Source organism: Emydura macquarii, unplaced genomic scaffold, assembly GCF_026122565.2.
Source record: "Emydura macquarii macquarii isolate MOO-44397 ecotype Brisbane River unplaced genomic scaffold, CSIRO-AGI_Emac_v2 contig_1253, whole genome shotgun sequence".
Lineage (NCBI taxonomy): Eukaryota > Metazoa > Chordata > Testudines > Chelidae > Emydura > Emydura macquarii.
The window spans coordinates 28,660,486-28,680,491 of NW_027131390.1; the positions used below are offsets into that span (position 1 = coordinate 28,660,486).

Here is a 20,006-nt window from a genome sequence, read left to right on the forward strand (position 1 = left end):
AGATCTATACACACATTGTTTTATTTATGGTTGGCATTCCCATAAGCCCCTAGCTAGACATACCTTAGTTTTGTGTGCTCTGTTCTTTCTGGGCACCATCTTGCTTGCTGCAGACCCTTACTCTCACAGTCTGTGTGTGAGCCTTGCTGCAAATTCCCTGTGGTCTCTGACAGCTTCCAGCTAACCTGACCATTTTCCCCTCCCTTTCTGCCAGGGACACCTTTTTAACTTCTCAGTGTCTTTTGATCTGAGCTCTATTATTGGGAAGAGAAAAATATCCTAAGTCAGATGGTGCCAGACATGTAGGTTCTTCCCCCAACTGATGGCCCAACCATTGTCAGCTTAATCCTTTGAAGTGGGTACCAGAGAGGCTGTCTTATCTGTATCCTGATTTTAGCGTTCTTGGGTACCTTAAAAGGTTCTCTTTACAAGCCTTCTTTGATTTGACTATACGCTTTCAGTTAGGCAGTGGCAAAACTGAACAGGGAAAAAGAAATATATCCCTAAGAAATAATCATAGAATCATAGTACTGGAAGGGACCTTGAGAGGTCTTCTAGTCCAGTCCCCTGCACTCACGGCAGGACTAAGTATTATTTAGACCATCCCCGACAGGTTTGTGTCTAACATGCTCTTAAAAATCTCCAGTGACTGAGATTCCACACCCTCCCTACACAATGTATTCCAGTGCTTAACTATCCTGACAGTTAGGAAGTAAAATGCCCATGCTGCAATTTAAGCCCATTGCTTCTTGTCCTAGCCTCAGAGGTTTATGAGACCATTTTTCTCCCTCCTTCTTGTAACAACCTTTTATGTACTTGACAACTGTTATGTCCCCCACTCAGTCTTCTCTAATTCCTAATATAGACAATTCCCCTGTTTGTCACAAGAGTTTCTCTTCTTTCCCCCCACTCCCAAGTGTTTGATTTAATGATTCCTCACTGACAATGACATTTTAAGAAGTGTTATTAAATGGGTTAAAAACTGGCTATGTGCCATGTTGATTAAGAAACAAAAGCAATGAACAAAGTGTCATGTAGTACAGAAGTCTAAGAATATTGCATTAACATTATTGCCTTTATTATCCAAAGTTTTTTTTAAAATGGTTATCTTTAGTATATAACTTCACATTGCTGCAAACATTATTTTATCTCTATCCATCTACTCTTTTGCATACAGAATACTCTGTAGGTGGGAAAAAATATATACAGGCACCCGCATGATTTTCATCAAATTCACTGGAAATGGTCAAACTAGAATCTGAGCTTGTTTTGGCTAACTCTAAATTTCTTCATGCATATCAAGAATGACCACAGAAAAACATTTATGTTTGACTGGGTCAAGCAACCGTACAAATATTTACTGAAACAAAACTTTGCAATACATCCATCAACATGGGAAGTATCTCTGTGTTTGTGTATACAGTAAGTTAAGAACACATCACTTTCATAGTGTAGGTCAACAAGGCAGCTCTGCATTAGAGTCTGCCCTGTAAGCATCAGAATGAACAATCTCTTCTGGTACCTCTGCTTCCTTGGTGCCACTGAACATTCTTAGATAAAGGGAGAAAGAGCCTATGGATATTTTCATGCTAAAATGAAGGAAAAAAATTCAATCCGCAAAGCTGGAACTATTGGTGTGGGAAATCATTCAACAGTAGTAGGTACTCGATAGCGCCACACGAAGAATGAACGTGGGAGAAAGCAAAATATTGATTTACGAGTTGAGGGATTTCAGTTATTCTTCTCTTTCCTCTTCCAGTTCCTCTAATGATGTTCATTAAACAAGCATCTAGAACCAAAAACAGTGGTGGAAAAGCCCCTGTGTGTGAATTTTCATTCAAATTGGAAAGCAAATTTCAATTCAACCATATCATCAATATTTTCAATGAACACTGGACCACCTGCGCTACACTAGCCCAATGTTTGTTCAAAGCGCAATTTAGACTCAATTGTTTGAATTCATAAATATAATTCTTGTCCAGTCCCTGCCCCCAAGAATGGAAAGATTTCACAAAGGAATGAATACATAAATTTGAAATATTTGAGATTTTTCAGATCTACTAGCAAACAATGCACCAGCTGAAGAAGAATATAATATTAGGTTAATGTTTTGCTGTATTTGTTAAGGATTATTTGCACTGCTGTACATATACAACTTTCACTGCTAATATGTCTTTGTGGCCAAATCCAAATTACACTGTACTGGGCCCATAACCAGCTGTCAGATAAAATGTTATAGATTCGGTGCAATGGACTCTCTGGAGGCCTTAACATAGGAGTGAAAAAATCCTGTTTTTTGGCTCTGATGAGCCTTATCACCAGCATAGAGTTTACCTTCCAGATAGAGAGGTGTTTCTAGAAGAATGGCAACACAGGCCAAATGGGGAACCCTTTGAATATGGAATAGCTCCCAGGCACAGTCATGAATACTGTAGAAGAGAGACACGAGAAACTCAGACTTAAACAGAAGGAGCGATTTGTGTTGCAATGGCCACAAAAGAAGTATGTTCAAGAATAAAACAAATACAACAGGAAGACAAACACATCTGATAAGAGAGGGAAGCTTATTGCCCTTAATACATTGGAAACATTGTCCAAGAACAGTTAATCCTTGAGAAAATATTACCTGTTTCAAGGTCAGTAATGGATTATCAATCTTCTAAGCACCAGTCTGCCCATTTGACCTGCTATTTCTAGAGGAAAAAGTGTTGGTACACTGATGGTATCTCATTTATCCACCTACAAGACAATCTATTTAATAGGAACTGGACATTACCTGTATTCAAGTGCAATAAATTTAGTCCTTTATGTTGCCTTCTTTTTGTACAACACTAGACCTGGTTTCCTTCTATATGAGCAATGTTTTAAATAAATATTTTATATTTTTACAGTTTGATGCTTTAAGGCCCAATCCTGCCCTTAGGACTCATCACTGAAATCAAGGAGAGTTTTTCCAGAGTAAGGAGAACATGTTCAAGCCATTAACATCCTCTATCATAGCTCAAAATATTATCATCAGCATTGACCCTTTGGGAATTAACACTACTGCAATTTTAGGTCCACAAGCTCAGCAGACGTTGCCATAAAGATTATCTGTGTCCCAGATAATGACCTGTGACCTTCACCTATCCCCAACTCTGCCCTCAAAACTATGAAAAACTTTGAGATCCATCCAGGAATCTTCTATGGCACCCCAGGTAGGGATATGCCACCACAGAAGTGAGTCTCTCACCTTCCAGAAGAGCTCCAAAAGAGGTAAGATAGCTGGGGTCTCACCCAAGGTCTGGGGTCTCTGTTCGAAAGAAATAGGATAAGGACCCCACCCCCCATCCTCTTACACATAACACACAAGAGCCCGTCAGAATTCCAGTCCTTCCCTATGTGATGTTGTAAAGCTTCACCACCCTTACTATAGAGCCTGTACCATTTGCACAATATAGCACTAGCAGATTAGCCAGTGTCCTGAAAAAGTTGCAGAATCTCTAAAAAAATAAAATGCTGTGTCATTTGGTTTTTATTCTTATACTTTAATCAGAAAGCCTAAAAACTAATATATGCTGAATATTTATAGCTCATTGTTGTAAGCCTTGCACTGGGGTTGGTTAATATCCATAATTTGTACAAAGGGTAACTACTGTATAAAAATGTGAATTATTTTTGTAATACATATCTGCTGAACCAGGAGAAAGACTTATTTTACAATGAGCAACATTTGATTTTACCCGATAACATTACTGGGCTAAAGCAACCTTTGAATTACACACAAGAATTTGGAAGTACCGTAAATGATGATCTGAGGCTCAATCTACACTTAAAAGTTAGGCCTGGTCTGAACTAGAGAGTTTTGTTGACTAGAGAGTGTTAGGGCACTCGCAATAATGTTTTTGTTCATTGTTTCTTCTTCTTACACAGATGTGACCTTCGCAAACAAGGCTCCTATGCCTACAACTAATAAGGATGCGACCCCAGAGAAGCAAGGAGGAGATGTTCCAGAAACTCCTCCTGTTCTCTGAGGCGTCCAAAAGAGAGAAAAGGGCATGGAGACAATCGATGTCAGAATCTCAGAAGATGGACAGACAAGGACAGAAGGAAAACCAGAAAGGAATGTTAGCTGACCCTGAGCAAATGATCAAGGCCTTGGGGGAGCAGACAGAGCTTCTAAAGACAATAGTGTCATTGCAGACACAGTTCATGACCCCTTCAGCAGCAACAGAACGTCTTTCCCTGAACTCCACCAACTCCCCCTATACATTCCTACCAAAGTCACAGACCATCTTGCTACCCCCTACATTCCACCCTCTCAGATAGCTATGAGAATGACAGCCGGACTTACATGCAGCTGCCATAGATGGTACTGCCCCCCACTACTTTCTCCCATCTAGGATTTGTTTGTGTTGTGTGCTGTTTTGTGTTTAATAATAAAAGTAAGCTCTCAAAACAAGAAGGAAACTTTATTTGTTGAACATATGTGCATCTACTACCAACACATGTACAGCTGTATAGCGGTCACAGAATGCCACAGCGCAGTTTCAAAAAAACACCTGAGGGGTTCTCATTGTCAATATGGACCCTCAATTACTCCCTTATGCATATGGTCCCCCGTTGTGCCCCTCTAATACCCCCAGCATCTGGATGCTCATATTCAGATGCAAGGCAATCTGCCTCTGCGGTCCACACAGGGGCAAACTTCTCACCCTTAGCTTTACATAAATTATGGAGTACACAGCAGGCAGCTATAACCCCAGGAATATTGTCCACATTTAAGTCCAGCCTGCCATAAAGGCATCTCCGGTGTGCCTTAAATCTGCCATATGCACAATCAATAGTCATTCAGCACCTGCTCAGCCTGTTACTGAAGCGCTCCTTGCTGCTGTCAGGTTTGCCTATGTAAGACTTCATGAGCTATGGCATTAGTGGGTAGGCTGGGTCACGCAGGATCACTGTGGGCATCTCAACATCCCCAATTGGAATCTTTTCATCTGGAAAAGAAATCCCTGGTTGTAGCTTCCAGTACAGGTCAGTGTTCCTGAAGATATGATCATCATACACCTTTCCTGACCAACCCGCGTTGATGTCAGTGAAATGCCCATGGCTATCCACAAGCGCCTAGAGTACCATAGAGAAATACCCCTTCCTATTGATGTACTCTGTTGCAAGATGGTCTGGTGCCAAAATTGGGATATCTGTGCCATCCATTGCCCAACCATAGTTAGGGAATCCCATTGCTGCGAAGCCATCCACTATTGCACGCACATTGCCAAGAGTCACACTCCTTTGCAGCAGAATGTGATTAATGGCCCTGCACACTTGCAATAACATAGCTCCAATAATGGACTTGCTGACTCCAAACTGATTAGTGACTGACTGGTAGCAGGCTGGAGTTGCCAGCTCCCACACAGCGATTGCCACATGCTTCTCCATTGAGAGGGCAGCTCTTATTCTGGTGTCCTTGCGCCACAGGGCAGGGGCCAGCTCCACACAGAGCTCCATGAAGATGGCTTTGTGCATTTTAAAGTTCTGTAGCCACTGCTCATCATCCCAGACCTACAGAACGATGTGATCCCACCACTCAGTGCTTGTCTCACGCACCCAGAAGCGGCGGTTCACTGTATGCAGATGGTTCGTGAATGACAACAGTAATGCGGTGCTGTTTGTCTTCATGTCACTCAGCAGGTCAGGCTCCTCTGATTCCTGTTCCGATTTGGAGCTCGTGATGTACTGTGTGACTGCCGCCATGTATTCAGAATGCTGAAAGCAATAGTGGAGAGTAGCGTGGGATCCATCTTTTCAGATAGAGATGGTGGGCGCGCAGTAAATGGTGGGCAACCATTGAAAAAATGGGGTGAGTAACTGCTAGCAATGCAATGAATGACGGCATGGAAATGCAATGCACCATGGGACATTGAGCCAGCACCCATGCTGCTCCGCAATCCTCTCCCCCATCCCAGAATTCCTAGTAAGATAAGCTGCCGAGTTGAACAGTGGGATAGCTGACCACGATTCACTGCTTTCACTGTCGATATTACAGCACCAAGTGTGGACGCGTTTTTGTGACAAAATGAATGCTGTGTGGATGAGCTTGAGCGTTGTAATTATAGCGCTTTTTTATCACTGAAAAAACTACGAACAACAAAAATTTCTAGTGTAAACAAAGCCATAGATGAACATAGCTACATTGGTCGGGGGTGTGAAAACCATACACCTGACCAATGTAGCTATGATGATGGTATTCTTCTAGCAACATAGCCGCATTTATACTAAGGGTACCTCATTTCAGGGAGGTGGTGTTCTTACACCAACAAAAAAACCCTTCCTTTGGAGTAGGCTATGGGGTTATGCTGGCACAGCTATGCAGAGGTAGCTATACCTGCGTAATCTTTATAGTGTAGATACAACTGAAATAGAACTTAAGAAAACAAAAAGTATCACTTAGTTCATTCAAATAGCAGAAAGGAAAAGAGAAAAATGAAACCTTCCATCACTGCTTTTTTTGTGTTTTGTTTTAATTTTTTTCATGTCTACCAAAGTGTCACAAATTGTTAAAGGTTTATAATACTCCTAAACTTCGCACAAACTGTATTATTGCAGGCACAGTAACCCCTTTTTAAATTTGTACTTCATTTATTAACAGTATTATCTACAATCTATTTTTGATTGTATTCCAAGTTTTCTATCATAAGAGCCTTATATAGCTGAAACATGTATTATCAGCATTTTGAGGACTCTTAGTGCCCTTTAATTCATGCAAAGAACATCAGTAGACATTCCCAAATAATTTTATGACATTTAGCAAATCATTGCACCATTAAAAAGGGCACATTTCTTTTCTCAAAGTGGTGGAAGAAAATGATATTGAAAGGATGAGCATGCAAAGAAAAAGTTTAGGTGATCTTAATATGCAATAAAATCGAAACAAATCAGTGCCAACATGTACAGACAAGGAGGGATGAGACATTAAGTTTCAAGATAGTGTGGAGAACGTTAGAAGGAGATTTGAAGAGTGTAACAGTGAAAGGAACAGAGAGAATTTCAGGGGAATTTGAGAAAACAATGTACTATTTTCCACCAAGATTAAGCCTTCATGCCCAATAAAAGGTAGCATGAGGTTTCCCAAACCAATATAAAGACTCCAAACCAACAAACTAACTCTCCATCCCCACCAGCCTCAACCAACTAAAAGTGTACATCCCATCTGTGCTGGGGGTATAATCAGGAATTGAGTATCTTTGCTTATGATATACAACTTGCTCATTTAGCCACTCAATGGTCTTGACAACGAGTGTTGAGCAAGCCTGAAAAAATTCCCTGAAATATACTCACCTGAGAATAAAACCTATTAAGGGAGACTAAAGAAATATCTCTGCTGCCACAAACCCATGGCCATGTTTCCTGGGCCACTCGGCTTCTTCACTTCTCTGGCAATCCTGAAAAAGAACAAGCAGCTCCTCTTCTTCCCTGAAGAAAAGTTCTGTTTAAACTAGAAAGCTTGTCTCTCTCACCAACAGAAATTAATCCACTTTTTTTTTTTAAACCTCACCCACCTTTCATCTGTAATGTACTGGGAACCATATACTTACAACACTGCATGCATCAATTCAAAATGGCTATTAAAAGGAGAGTAACACAACACACTACCAACTCTCTCATGGAGATTTTGTATTTGTTCTTTATTCCCCACCCACCCCTCATCTGAATTAAAAGCAATCAGAGAGGAAGATTGTTTGTTCACAGAAAATTTAGTACCAGGGATATGGGAGGTTTGAGAGGAGGGAGTGGAAGTGAGGCAGGTAGTGGGTAATAAGAATGGAGTAATCGGAGATTAAAATACTCTGTGCTCCATTCCCTCAGTAAAGACCATTAACGTGAGCCTCTCATCAGCGGCTAGAACTCTGGAACAATAATTATGGGTTGTTTTCCATTTATGGTGTGTTTCTGAAGACTACCTTTTACTAGATTCTCAATGAGATAAATCTCTCATTTTTACAGTTGGGTTACTGAAGATTAGGCTCTATGCCATAGTCAAACATGAAGTCTACAGTGACGTAGACAACGTACAGTTGTCCTGAGCCAAGTCCAGTGCTTTAACTACAAGCCCATCTTTCCTTTCCATGATGCTTACATTTTATCTTTGGGAGTACAGGAGTTCCCATTAGCACAGTATTCATTTCAGCATCGGTCACTTAGCAAGGAAAAGAGATTATAGTTCATGAAGAGGACTCCATCTGTTTCTTCATTACCGTATTTTTCTCTTACTGAAGATGAGTGTGGATTTCTTGGCTACAAATTGTTGTAGAAGGAAACAAGAGAGTACATAACTACTTATTGCAGGGGCTAGTGATTTTCATAAATTTTCATAAAACAATGTTCATTGGCATTCCATTCGCCAGCCATGCCATGGTCCCCATGTCTCAGCTAAACACTGACAGATGCACATCTGGAATCTGTCTGGGTCACTTGTGGGTTAATATTGATAGAATAGGTATTAGAATTGTAAGAAAGTGTAGTGTTTGGACTCTATTGAATGTTGTGAGTTGCTGCATGCATTAATCTTACTTGTAATATCTGTGTTTCATATTGTAATATAATATTTGAGTGGTTGTATTGTGAGCCTCTGACTGTATGCATTACCATACAGAAGAGGGATATTAATTAGGGTAAAAAAGCTGCTCTTCTACAGAAAATTGTTATGCCCGTCTTGAAAGAGGAGACCCATAGATAACAGATGGGCTCTGGTTGTATCATACAAGTGGAAACACCCTGTATCTTCACTGAGAAACCATCAACAAAAAGACTGAAGACTCATATTGTTCTGCTCTCCATCCTGTGAAGATGTCATGCAAGTGGACTCTACCCATCAGCTGAGTTTTGCATCTCTGACGACATTGCAGGAGGGGGATAAAAACTCCAAACCAAAGGAATTAAGCATCTCTGTGTTGCTTGGATTCTGAGGGAGGGGTTAGATGTTTCTAAGCATAAACAAGAGATTCCGCAGGTGCATAGCCCGGGTTAGCCCTCCAGGTGAAATAGACCTGGCTGATTATAGAAACCATTGACTTTTGAAATTTAAGATTGACTCATTTATGTATCTGTGATTGTTTGCATTAACCTCGTAAGTAACGCTCTAATTTCCTTTTCCTGTTTAATAAATCCGCAAAGCTTGCTATAGGATTGATTACAAACTTTGTCTTTGTTGTGAGACCTCAAGTGCAATTGACCCAAGGTAAATGATTGTTCTTTTGGGATTAGGAGTAACCAGACTACTGCTGTGATTCTTGATGTAAGGGGCCATCTAGAAAAGAGATACACTCACATTGGTGGCAAGACAGACTAGAGTACCCCAGAAGACTATTTATGACTCTCTGGTAAGGATGTTGAAATGCCTAAGCAGTTTGCACTTTGTGCAGATGGTTGGTGAAATGTAAGTTTAGAACTCACAGCTGCCTTGGGGTTTGTGCCCTGTTTTTTAAACACTTTGCCCTGAGGTTGGTACTCCTGCTCCTGCATCACTGTAGGGAGAATTACCAATACAGCCACAGAGAAAGCCTTTGTAGTTTTGCTTTACTGTGTCTAACGTAGGCTATGTTTACACTGATGGTGGCAAAATGGCCGCCGCCAGATCGATCTTTCAGGATCAATTGAGCAGTCAGTGAGACCCGCTCAATCGATCAGGAAGTCAACTGAGTAAGTCCACCCCCTCAAGTAGCACAGTGTGAACAGCATGCAGAAGGGAAGCTGAACAGTTGACGTCAGTTACGCAAACTACTCTGCGTAGTTTGCCTAACTCCCGTCAACTGCCGCCCAATCACGTGGTCAGTGTGAACCAGCTCTTAGATACATCTAATTTTTGATCCAAGGAGATAATAAATATGAAAGACTTGAGGGCAAAGACACAGGCAAATCACAGGATTTGAATCTGGACAACTGTCACCCCAGTCCAGGCACACACTCAGTAAGTATAAAGTTAATGATTATCTGTGCTTCTTATAGTTTTATCACAAAGAATATTCCATTATAATTCTGATTCTGTTGAACACTCTATTTGATAATGAATTTAGCTTGGCAGTTACTTTTGAATTTGTATGTGATGCTTGTATTGACACTGTCTTTGATATTTTTTCAGACTAATTTACTGGCCCTTTTCTTAACATTTTGAATAGGAGTGCTCGGACTTTACCAGCTTGAGAACCTAGCCTACATCAACAAATTAGGATGTTAGAGAGGGACTACAGTGAGGCAAAATAGAGCAGCCATAGGTTCTAGAGTGCAGTTCTTCATCTTGATCAGAAGCCTTTTCCATAATATTACTGTAAATTGGATTATCCTGAAATTATATATTAATCTTCTTGCAGACAATGGTGAAGGCTGTCAGGACATGAACAATACAAGGTAGGACATGATTTCTCGATGGGCTGACCCTCAGTATTTGGCCCAAAGAACATTCTGGGCCCTCACCTCTTATCACTAGCTTGTTGCAGATTGCCAAACAAATGAATGCTTAGCAAGTTGTTCACACAGAAAATACAGCATCTCCATTTTCCTAAGGTTAATGTATGGAACAGGGATATGGTGCTCCTTTTATTTGTCTTCCTGAGCAATAAATTACTAGAGCTTCCTGGACAATATATTGCTTCTTTTTCAAAGTCTTATTACCAGTGAGGGCGTGTGGATATTGATGATGGCTGGCTAATAAAACACACTAAACTAGTAAAAGTCAAACCTATTTTTAAAATGGTAAAGGCATGTGATAGATTCTATATAAATAGATATTCAGTGCTTCGCAAATGTAATTTCAGGTCTTTCTCAGCAGTTAGAAAATGATGTGCGTACAATTAGGTCCACTTTAAAGCACTGCCTTTACTCATCTAGAAGTGATGGATTGCTACTCTTCACAGAGTTGTGAGGGAGACCTGGGAACTTAATCCAGTGAGAAATATTCTGCCTTTCCAAGATTAGTTTATTAGCACCTGAATTTATATTGACTTTATTCAGGGGCTAGTGGGCCAAGTCTTAACATTCTCAATATTCCTGAAACTGGTCTTGTGATTTCCAGCACAATATGCTGGTGTTCTCTCCATAAAGCTGTGACTGACTCTACTTAATTTTATAAGCCAGAAGATGCTCTAGAGACTACTGTTTTCTGCTATCATTTAAATTTGTATGGAACAAGACAAGGTCACAGCTCGTAAACTGGAAATCTGGGGTGAAATCCTGGTGCCAGCACAGTCAATGCCAAAACTCCCATTGACTTCAGTAGGGTCAGAATTTCATTCTAGGAACTTGACCTGATGCTTATAATGCTTGTCAGTGATGGACTTTCCTAAACTGGTTCTGAAAATGGATTCATTTCAAATACACATGGAATAAAACTATTTTCAGTATTGACAGAAAAAGAGGCCTTTGTACTTGTTTTGGAGATATTGCTGACAACTATCATCAGCAGCAGGTTTTTGGGGGTAGCTGGGACTTAATCAGTTCCAAACAATTATCAGCTTGCTGTAGACTAACATAACAAAAATGCTCAGTGCTCAAAAATAATGAATTTCTTCCTGCAAAGTTTACTACAACATTAAATGCACAGATGTCATGTCCTGCATGAATCAAGATTTCACAACAGAAATTTAAACAGGGAGAGATAAAACAAAGCACAGATGAGAAATTCAGCTACAAAACTCAAATCAGAGGCTATTGGAATCCCTCAGATTTAAATATCCACAGAAGCACCCAATCCCTATCTTCCCTTCAGAGAAATGCCAAGTAGAATTTAACACTGCAGGAGCACCTTTATTTCACTAACAAATGTTAAATATATGTTGTTATTTTATTATAACGGGTCAATCCCTGACCCTGTAGTCCTTAGCCACATTTGTGATCATTTACCCAGTTAAGCAGCTACACCAGTGTACATGAATGCTCACCACCATGAGTAAAAACTGAGCAAATGGATCCTAAGCAAAAGCTATTCTTAAGAACTTGCACATAGGCTCATTTAGAACTAAATTGCCCCTGACAAAACACAATGGTATATTTTAAACACAAGATTAAGAACAATAATCAGAACTTAAACTTTAGCCTCTTGTGAAAAATGTATGCAATTAAAGTATTGACTTCAGTAAGATTATGTACTAGTCTTCATAGTGCTGTGTCTTAATGCTTTGTATATTATAACTTCTGAGAGAAGGAAACATAGTACCGAGCATCAACATAATAATGGCACTGAGATCTGTAGGAAAATGCCTTATTTTATTTTCTATAATATTCAGGCTCTAAAATTGAGTTTTGTGTTTCTGATTTGGCTTTAGGAGAAATGTTTGGTGAAACCCATTTCTGGCACTCAGCCTGGTTGTTACCTGGAAAAGGTTCTCCTTCTGAATAAGTCAAGGTCATCTTTGATTTTTGTATGTGCAACTTTGAAATATGTGATTATAGTGAGTTTTGTCATACCTAGCATCAGTTAAAATGGGACCGCTTTTAGGATGCAAGTACACAATCTCCATGACTGTAAAAGAAAATTGGTTAAATGTCTGTACCGATCACTTATTTTGGAGTTGATTATATATTTACTTGTTGTGAGCACCTTTACAATAATTGCACATTCAAATGGGATTTGCATGCACAGTTCCATACCTCACTTTTTTAAAAAGCAGGTCAACATTTTAAAAAAAATAAGGGACAACATAAGTTTTGGCTCAAATCTAGCTAAACACAGAGCAGTATTGAAAAATATTCTGTACCATCTTGTATTTGTGTGTGTAAAGAAGTTTAAAAAGTTCAGAGAAGCACCAGAAACCTCTGAAGAAGTCAGGCAGTAATTTGAGGTAATTAACAGAAAGCAGAAAGTCTACAAGGATGGGATGGATCACCAAGGCAAGCTACGTCTTGGAGATCAGAAAGTGAAGGAAAAAAGTGAGGGAAAGTAATGAAAGTAATGGGGATAGAGGCAGTGTGGCAAATGGGAACAAGGTTATGGAGGAAGAAATATCACATCAAAGGTGGAAGTCAAACTCAAACAACTTAATGGGACTAAATCAGGGGGCCCAGATAATCTCTATTCAAGAATATTAAAGGAGCTGGCACATGAAATTGAAAGCCCAGTAACAAGGATTTTTAATGAATCTATAAACTTGGGGTCACACTCTATGACTGGAGAATTGCTAATAATAGTACCTATATTTAAGAAAGGGGAAAAAGTGACCCAGGAAACTACAGGACTGTTAGTTTGACTTCAATTGTACTCAAAATCTTAGAAGAAATTTTGAGAGAGAAAGTAATTAAAGACATGGAGGTAAACAGTAATTGGGATAAAATGCAACATAGTTGTGCAAAAGGTAGATCATGCCAGACCAACCTTATCTCTTGCTTTGAAAAGATAACTGATTTTCTAGACAAAGGAAATGCAGCAGATCTAATCATATGGATTTCAGTAAAGCATTTGATATAGTTCCACATAGGAAATTATTATTTAAACTGGAATATATGAGGATAGATATGAGAATCAAAAGGTGGGTAAGGAACTGGTTCAAGGGAAAATGTCAAAGTCATTCTGAAAGATGAATTGTCCAGCTGGAGGGAGGTTACTAGCAGAGTTCCTCAAGGATTGGCCTTGGGACCAATCTTATTTAACATTTTCATTAATGAGCTTGGCACAAAAAAAATGGGAGTTTGTTGATAAAATTTGTGGATGACACAAAGTTGAGGATTGCCAATACAGAGAAGGACCAGGATATCACACAAGAAGATTTGGATGACTTTGAAACTGGAGTAATAGAAATGGGATGAAATTTAATATAGTGCAAGGTCATGCAATTATGGAATAAGAATTTCATAAGTAAAATAAGAATTTTTGCTATAAGCTGAGGATTTATCAGTGGGAAATGGCAGAGGAGGAAAAATACATGGATGTATTTGTCGATTCCATGATGACTATGAGCTGCCGATGTGATGCAACTTTAAGAAAAGGCTAAGGTAACTCTAGCATGCATCAGGCAAGGAATTTCCAGCAGAGATAGGGAAGTATTATTACCCTTGTACAAGGCACTCGTGAAATCTCATCTGGAATACAATGTGCAATTCTGGTCTCCCACATTTAAAGAAAGATGAATTCAAACTGGAACATGTAAGGTAGGTTCTCTGTTCTTCTGATCATCCTAGTAGCCTCTCTCTGCACCAGAGAAGACTTAAGGAACTTGCCTTGTTTAGCGTATCTGAACGAAGGCTGAGGAAGATATGATTGTTTTCTATAAATACATCAGAGGGATAAACACTAGGGAAGGTTAGGGATTATTTAATTTAAAACCTATATTAATACCCTAACCCTAATCCAATATTGACACAAGAACAAATGGATATAAACCACCCATCAATAAGTTTAGGCCTGAAATTAGATGGTTTCTAGCCATCAGAAGAGTGAAGGAATAATGGGGTGCAAAAACCTAACTTGTTTCAAGACTGAGCTTCATAAGTTTATAGAGGAGATGGTAGGATGAGGTACAATAGCATATGGCCCATCTGCAACTGCTATTACCAAATACCTCCATCAGCTGGAGTTGAGGAGGGATCTGAGTTACTACAGATAACTCTTTCCAAAGCATCTGGCTGGTGGATCTTGCCCACATGCTTAAGGTGTGATTGTTCACCATATTTGGGGTTGAGAAGGTATTTTCTACCAGGTCAGATTGGCAGAGACCCTGGAGATTTTTTGCCTTCTATTGCAGCGTGGGTCACAGATCATGTGCTGGTTTAAACTAGAGAATTGTGTGACTAAGTCTTTAAATCAAGAGTGGAGGACTTCAATAACTCAGCTAGATGTTACGGGTCTATTACAGGAGGGGAAGGGTGAGGCTCTGTGGCCTGCAATATACAGAATTTCAGACTAGATGATCATGGCCCCTTCTGGCCTTGAAGTCTATGAGGTGTACTTTTGTAGGCAAGTCATGGAGGCATGTGTCTGACAAAGGCCTGTGTTGCTAGCATGGAGGAGGCAGAGTGACATGCCCATATCAGCAGGACCATTCCTGGCCCAGATTTGCAGGCTGCACAAACAATGGCAGCAGGTTGGCCTAATAGGACTAAAATGTTCAAAGAAGTCAGAGTTAGATGCTGAATTGCAATTGAAATCCAGTGGGATTTGGGCACCTAATTCCCCAAGGCTTCTTTGAAAATCCCAAATTGTCTGGAGCTGCTCAGATTGCAGAAGACTGCACGATTGCCATGATTTTCCATGCTTGTCAGTAGTGAATTGAACCAGTTAAACTCTATTGGATCTAGACAAAGTGGTGTATGTGGGATGGAAGGAAGCTGTTTGTAACTGCATATTAGTATGGTATAATACCACATAATGTGGTGTTGCTCTTTGGTGTGAGCTTTGCTGGCCCTTTGAACTGTAGTTTATAACCATCTGGTTTTCCTCTGCTCCAAGCAATGAAGATAAGTTAATACTGGCACGTATGTGTGTTTCCAAAGTGGTATGTCTCGGTGGCTGCTGCAATGGACAGAAGGCATTAGATTCTTCAAGATCAAGGTGTTCTTTGTTATCTACCAATTAATCATCAGCTCAGCATGTGCACAGATAAGCATTCAACTTCTACCCATGTTTGTTAATTATTACAGAATAAGCATGAATCAGGAGAGCATTCTGTGATATATATAATCTCAGAGTGCTAGCAAATGCTTGATCCAAAAATATAGTGATGCAGATATTCTCCTATACTTGCTCTTCCCCCCTCCAATTAATGTTTATTTCTGCACATAAATTATTTAGCATCTCACTGCTGAATGACATAAAATCAACCAGAAATTGTGAGCCCCAGTTTTGACTCCTTTCCAAAGATCTCTCAACCCCCTCGGCCCAACATCCCAGGATGCAAAACTGCAAACAGTGAAAATGCTGTCAACATCCCTACAACTTCAACCTGTAATGCCAGTCTATCTTCAAAGAAAAGATGAAAAATACAATCAGCATCCACATACACACACTATCCCCATCAGGAGCCACTGTCTGAAAAGGAATATGAAAAAACACAAAGGGACAGATTATCACCTGGTATAAACTGCACTAGTTTCAGTGACTTCCAAGATGCTGTCTGTGCAGATTTACACCAGCTGAGGATATGGCCTAAAGTCTGCCTCTGCCAAGTTTGCATTAAAATATATGGTCCCACTTCAAAATGGGAATAAATGTCTCCCTCTCTCCCCTCTGACTCCAACCATCCCTGAACTAATTTCCTCACCCCAAATTTGTTCTCCAACCAATATCATCATTCCCTTTCTTATATCCCCTTAAAACATCTCCCTTCTCCTGGGGTCTGTCGGTCATTGGGTCTTCTCCTTTCTCCGGCCTCTTTATCTCCCTTTCCCTTGGGCCTCCCCTTGCTATCATAGACCCCTGCCTTGGGTCTAGTTCATATTTTTTAACCCCCTTCCTCCCTCTACCCCCACACAGTGGTCTACTTCTCCTCACAAGATTCTCTCTCCTCTCTCTTTCCAGCCTTCCTTATGTTGCCTCTCTCAATTTCTCCCTTAAGTCTCTATCTCCCCCTCCCACTTCCCCAATGTCCGTGGCAACTCTTTATTGTTTCTACTGGCTCATTCAACCCTTTCCTTCCTGCCCTCAGAACCTTCTGTAGTCCTCCACGAACACCCCACTCCTAGCCCCCAGTAACCCCATAACCTCTGCCCCAGCATCTCACCTTTCCCCATCAATCCCATCTGTCATAGCACCTCATTATTCCCCAACCGCTCCGAACCGGCCACAGCAACTGTTCTGTCCCCTCTGCTTCCAAACATTCTGCCCCTCATCATATCCCCCTAGTGACCCTTTTACCACAGCACCCATCATCTCATCCCCCTAACCTCTGTCTCCCAGAAGTATCCCATCCTGATTTTGTGCACCCTGGGCTGGACAGCTAGTTGCTTATTCCCCCTTTCTGCTCTGTTCTGCAGTCACACACACATGGAGCTGGAGGAGAAAGCAGCATCTGCTGGCTGCAATGAAGTTGTGTCATAGTGCTCTTTACTAACAGAAGGCCAAAGGAGCAGTGTTGTTTTTAAAAAGAATTGCTCACAGCTGGGCCTAGATGGCTAGGTAAGAAGTGAAAGCATGGAGGTAGCACCTCCTATAGTCTCCCACAGCAACTAGTATAATAAACAATACATACAACAGTGGGCATCATTCAATGTGTCTGTACTTCACATTCAGACTTCAAAATAGAGCATTTACTAACACAAAAGAGAAACATGTCATTTCATTCTTTATTTTAAAAAAGCAAAAAGAGATGGGGAAGTTGCCAGACCTAACAACCCTGGTCTTGCATCATTTATTTTAGTTGAGTATGTGTAAGAAAAAGGGGTGTACCTTTGGTGCTCTTAGGAAAAAACTAAATTAAAACTACCGCATAAAAAGAGACCTGTCAAATAAATCAGCATTAAAATAGCTTCTAGAAGCTAAATAATGTATAGATTTTTGCATTTAATGATGAGCTTTCTGGAAATAAACTTCAGTTTACTATAAAATGATCAAAGAGGGATTAGGTAACTATTTAATTTATTCAAAGGCTGTTAAAGTCTCTCTCTGAGATTGAGAAAGTGACTAAGGACCTGAAAATACTACTGAAGGTTAAATGAATCTGAACAGCAATAGACATTCAAGTAGTATGCAGTCACTAATTTGTTAGTTTTCTGAATGTTAAAGTCACCTTTTAATATTAAAGGGAACAAATTTGATGGCAATAAAACTGATAATGATTAAATAATCAAAAGCATTTCATTTCATTTCATTTTAAAAAAATTGATCAGTGCTGTTGTCTTCCTTGAAATCTAGGGTTCCTCACCAAATGAAACAACACATTTCAGTATGATTCCCTTTATTTACTGTACCTTCCTTGCAGTGTAGAAATTACACCAATGGCTACTTGGTCTCCTTCGTTGGTAGAACATGCATGTTATAAAGTTTAAAGGATAAAGTGTGAACTGAAGACTTAGGGGTGGATTCTGTACTGAGATCTGGCAGTTTTCCAGCCCATTTACACCATTTACAAACTATGGTTGCTTCTTCACCCACTCCCTCCAGCCTTGGATAGGAGATATGTTGGAGCAGGAGAGAATTAAATCCTGATCCTCGATAACCTATGTAAGTTTGATATAGGAAAATTGCAATGGGTAGGGAAGGGTGGGGAGTGGTCAGAGCCCTGGCTTTATAGTTTACCATTGTATCTCAGCAGGTAAAGAATATGTATGCAACCACTGGTTGTAAACAAACATAACCAAAGTTGTCAACTGTCATGCTTTTGTTGCTGGTCTTGTAATATTTGGAGTTTTTCATAAAGCCTCAGCTATTAGAGACAAGTAATTACTTGAGCCCAGCTTTCATTAAGGAAAAGTAGTTTTTTAATCCTCATGGTTCCAGCAGAAAGCTTGACAACATGAAAAAAATGCAGCGTAAAGGTACAGAAAGCAGATGGAAGAAAAAAGTATACACAATTGTTTAAAATTCTGAGACACTTTTAAATAATTTTTGTGAAGTTTGGGCAGTCTAATTAATTATTTTTGAATGTGTAGTGTTGGCAATTCTGTAAAACACAGCAGGCTACATCATGATTATATGATACAACCATGCATATGATGAATAGCACTAATTACCTATCCAAATCCCAAATAGTAGCTACCGCTATTCAACAAATATAAATACAACTACTACCTCATGAGACTTTGCAACTATAGAGAGATTTTATAGCTGAACTGTTGACAAAAATGGACATTAGGAATTTTGCCTGAAGAATGACATGCACCAGTAGTGCAGTTTCCTGATGGGAGTTATGATAACATTGCCTTTTGATTTAATTTAATGTCACTGACATGGCAATTGCCATGATGGTGTTCTGTGAAGTTAGATTACACATATGCTGAAGGATCTAATTTTGGATTATAGTCACAAACTGAAGCTTAGAAGACCATTGCCAAATGGATGGCTCTGAACCAATTTTGTAAGAATTGCTTGTGGTTGGAATTCATGAACTCAGACATCCACAGGAATGGATCTAAAGTTTCTACAAAACTCTCATCTGAAACAGTTCTAATCCTCCCTTTCCCCCAACCAGTGTTCCCTTGGATCTGTTATCACTAGCAAGCAAGGAATAGAGTAGGACTCCAAGACACTATGATAATACAAATAATAAATAATAATAATTGCATAGTCATTGTTGTTATTTGTCTGAATTTAGGAAACTAAGAATTACCAACATAGTTCTATGTGACAAACTCACTGTTAAATATGACTGTACTTGGTAGCAATAGGGAAATCTCCTGGTAGATACTCTTTCTGTTTCAATATGGGCAAAAATATACTGTGAAGCTTCTTGTTAAAACCTAAAGTAAATTTATGTCACTGAATTGTCTGTCCACCAATTAGTTTCTATTGTAATGAACTGTAAAATTTATGGCAAATTATTAAATTGAAGTGCATAGAACAATATCATTAAGAATGTATAGGTTATACAATTCAAATTATATGCATTTCATAAGTTTTCTCTGATCTTTATAACTACTATTTTTTTTTTCCTAAATCTTGAACACTTCTGCTACCAGATCTCCTTCACCCTCTCAGCTATGTCTTGCAAACCTTCACAGGTTGAGGATAACTTGGAAAAGGTATATAAAGACACTGAAATACTGGAATTCTCTGGTGGCCTGTGAGTAAACAATATCTTTGGTTCCTTAATAGGGTGCTGTAAGGCCTTATTGACAAAGCCTTACAGCATGAAAAATCCACATGGTTTCTGGTTTCGTTACTATAGGGGGAACCTACCTCAGCAGCTAACATGTTAAAATACGACCTTCCCAGAGGAGGTTAGGATTTTAAAAATATACTAGTTTAACATAGTTTAACAACTTTCAAAGTAACATTTTCTTCTAGTCTAGCCATACTCTTGAGCACCATCTCAATTCCCTCCATGTCTTCTTCTTGCCTCTAGAGGGAAGTTATCTATTACTTGTCTATACCAGTAGCACATAAC

General features: G+C 39.6%; 1 long non-coding RNA gene across 4 annotated transcripts in view; it reads right to left on the reverse strand.

The window, feature by feature from the left end:
- LOC137153990 (uncharacterized) overlaps window positions 1–20,006 on the reverse strand; it is a 91,063-nt gene that overhangs the window by 59,302 nt on the left and 11,755 nt on the right. Inside the window, exons 3-4 of one of the 4 annotated variants that reach the window (XR_010920004.1) lie at window positions 2,335–2,429; window positions 1,047–1,789 (exon numbers count right to left, since the gene is read on the reverse strand). The exons of 2 other annotated variants lie outside the window; for them this stretch is intronic. This is a non-coding gene — a long non-coding RNA (uncharacterized lncRNA). Of the gene's footprint in view, window positions 1–1,046; window positions 1,790–2,334; window positions 2,430–7,991; window positions 8,278–20,006 lie in introns of those variants that run through there. One more of the 4 variants, XR_010920005.1, reaches the window with a different exon arrangement.